Raw genomic sequence first — 3,269 nt, forward strand, 5'->3', positions numbered from 1 at the left:
GCACACACGTACGCACGCACACACGCACGCACGCACACACGCACGCACGCACGAACGTACGCACGCGCGCACACACACACTCTCTCTCTCGCTCTCTCTCTCTCTCACACACACACAAAGTACTGTAGGCCGTCCGTCTCTTTCTCTCTCTCTCTCTCTCTCTCTCTCTCTCTCTCTCTCTCTCTCTCTCTCTCTCTCCCTCTCTCTCATTCTCCTGGTCGGAACCGTCTTCGGTTGCCGTCTTCGGTTGCCTCACGTTGCATTATTTTAATGAATAATAAATATAGACGTGACGCTTTATCCGCTTTATCGTTCACTTATTCCGCCACGCACCCAGACTAGAACTGGGTGGCAGCCATTCCGCCAAGCAAGCACACAAACCCTTTCCCATGCATCTATGAATCATTTCTTTTATATCCCTCCACGGTATGAGGTACTATCAGTCAATGTTGCATCGCTACTTTACGTAATTGTTGTCGGATATTTCCGGGCATATCGTGTACAGATAAAAGTTTTAAAATCTTCTAATAAATTTATAACATGCTTTCATGTTGATTAATCATGTACATGACTAGGCATCCATCGACTTCAATTTGGAGAAACTCGTTGCTGAAATTCAATAAAGTAAGCGTTTCGAAGTCAAAATTTGATCACTTTTCACGTCAGAGAACGTTGAAGAATGTGATGCATTTTTCATATACCTGCAATTTGAAAAAAAGCTGCACTCGATTGCATTATCACTACATATATAGTAGTCCATGTAAAAATAAATTCGCTACGGATTCGTTTTGAATCGTCACCCTTAACATTTTGCTTGTTTACATCTCAAGATAAACATCAAACCCATTGTATTCCGGATCGCCTATCCGATAGATAATTTCCGAAGATGGGTTAAAATAGCATTAAATTCGGACTATGTGACATTATCTGCAGCATGAAAATGTCAGATGCTTATGTTCGTGCGTGTTGGAATTTATCGTAAGTAACGTCAGAATACCGCGCATGATGCAGTAATTTAGCAGTAAACGATAATCAGCGAAAACAGTAGCATTTATTGTACACAAGACAATCTCTCTCTCTCTCTCTCTCTCTCTCTCTCTCTCTCTCTCTCTCTAATCAATCTAAACATATAAAGTATAATCCACACATATGTCTAATGCTATCTACGATACATGCTTTTGAAGATACTTTCTCACTTAAAAACACTACGAATAAACTGGTGTGAAACAGTAGGCCTACATGCGCCACACGAAAGATACGAACCGGGAAACCAGGAAGGAAAGCACTTCATAGCTATAGATTTGTGACGAGTTGTATTTGATGACGTATCCCATATATGCGTTGCTACGGGCAACACATACGAAAAAACGTGAAATGTTTATACTGTAAAACAACGAAAGCAAATAAATGTTTCGTGTAAATCTTTCTCGCTGCGTGCGTGGAGAGGACAACGTGTCAACAGTCACTGCGAGGGGCGGCTGTGATGTTGACGTTGATGAGTATATATTTACTCATTCCCTTCCGGCATGAGCGGCTGCCGGAAGACTAGCTTTGTCGTTATTGGAGAGGGATACTGCACGCCGTGATTATTGCATTCAGGTTACATATTCAAACATGCATATGGCTCAAGGCACATGCATTTTAATCTCCTGTATAATAATAACACAATCCGTAATCACTTTACGAAGATTGTTCGAAGGAAACGCGTTTCCTTCGATGCGCAATTCATTACGGTTTGAAAAACAGAAATTGCTGCGTTCGCCATCATGTATGATCGCACAGAGAGAGAGAGAGAGAGAGAAAGAGAGTGAGAAAGCGAGAAAGATGTGGAAAGAGAGCGAGAAAGAGAGACACAGAGAGACAGAGAGACAGAGAGACAGAGAGAAAGAGAGCGAGAAAGCGAGTGAAGGAATGAAATAGGGAGGGAGGGAAAGCGAGCCAGAGAAAAAACGCGGGAGGTCAAGAAAGCGCGCCAGATTATGCGATGTAGAAAGTGAGAGAAATACAGAGACACTGAAAGCATTGTGTCACATTGACTAGCCTAACTATATTTAAATTTTCATGAACTCCATACAGTTCACGCTGAACACTGCTTTTGGCAACCTGCCAATAATTGTACCAATCTCCGCTCAGCAGCCGCGATGGAAATAAGCTTTGTGTGCTATCCGCTGAAAACCTCAAATACGACTATATAGCATTGTCGTAAAAGCCTTTTAGCCGCTGATTGTTTAGCTGTATCGCGTGCATTGGGATTATTGGCAACGTAGCTCGCCTGTGAAACCAGATCAGGTAGTCCGATATTGTTAGTTTCGACTATTTGAAAAGGTGTAATTTTCGACATTAATTTGAGTTCGGTACGTTTTTCAACATGAGGTTCAATTAAAAATGGCGAGAGGTTGGCGTGGGCCAACTTTTCGCAGGGGCACTTATAAATTAATAAAAGAATTATTTTGCGTGATTTTGAAGAATGCTACTGGGTTTGTGAATGTTGAGGTCAGGGCCACAGTAATGACTGAGATAAATCATTCCGGTACAATATAGATCCATTGTATGCAATGCGCGTTTCTGCGTGGTAACATCGTGCTGATTCGTGCACACATTGACGTTGCAGGTAACGCAGCTGCAGTAACAATATTTTCGATGCCATTATATCAGTACGAAGCCAGTGTTGAGCTGCTCTTCGTGTATAAGTAAACATGCTGTTAGCCACTAGGAATATTTCACGCCGGCGACACGACACGAGAGAGATGCACGCACGTTTGCCTCGCGCTTTGCGTTCACAACATTTACGATAATCGCCAACATGTCACTTCGCGCATTTTTCAGTTTCTCATTTGGCAGTTTATTTGAATTTACGCCTCCGATATCCCATCGACTCCCCTCCTCCCCATCGGGCTAATCGTAGCCTTCATTGCGTCATTGAACTAACAGTGTAGTGCAAGCACGCGGAGCCATTTAGACGTACGCATATAAATAAAGCCCTGCCCAGCAAAAACCCGGACTGACTAATCGTACAACACAATGGCCCAGATCGGTGGCGCAAGAATTTTAAATATTCATGCATATACTTGAACACCGTTGCGGGATAATGAGCGTGAACGTGACTGAAAGTAAGAAATGCTGGCATACGCTGGCAGCACGCATGCATGCCATATACATACGCGCGCGTGCGTACGCACGCACGCACGCACGCACGTACGCACGCACGCACGCACACACACACACACACACACACACACACACACACACGTACGCACGCACGCACACAC

General features: G+C 43.6%; 1 protein-coding gene across 1 annotated transcript in view; it reads right to left on the reverse strand.

The window, feature by feature from the left end:
- LOC106806150 (thyrotropin-releasing hormone-degrading ectoenzyme-like) overlaps positions 1-3,269 on the reverse strand; it is a 45,606-nt gene that overhangs the window by 42,114 nt on the left and 223 nt on the right. The gene's annotated exons all lie outside the window — the stretch shown is intronic.

This window comes from Priapulus caudatus, unplaced genomic scaffold (assembly GCF_000485595.1).
Source record: "Priapulus caudatus unplaced genomic scaffold, Priapulus_caudatus-5.0.1 Scaffold144, whole genome shotgun sequence".
Lineage (NCBI taxonomy): Eukaryota > Metazoa > Priapulida > Priapulimorpha > Priapulimorphida > Priapulidae > Priapulus > Priapulus caudatus.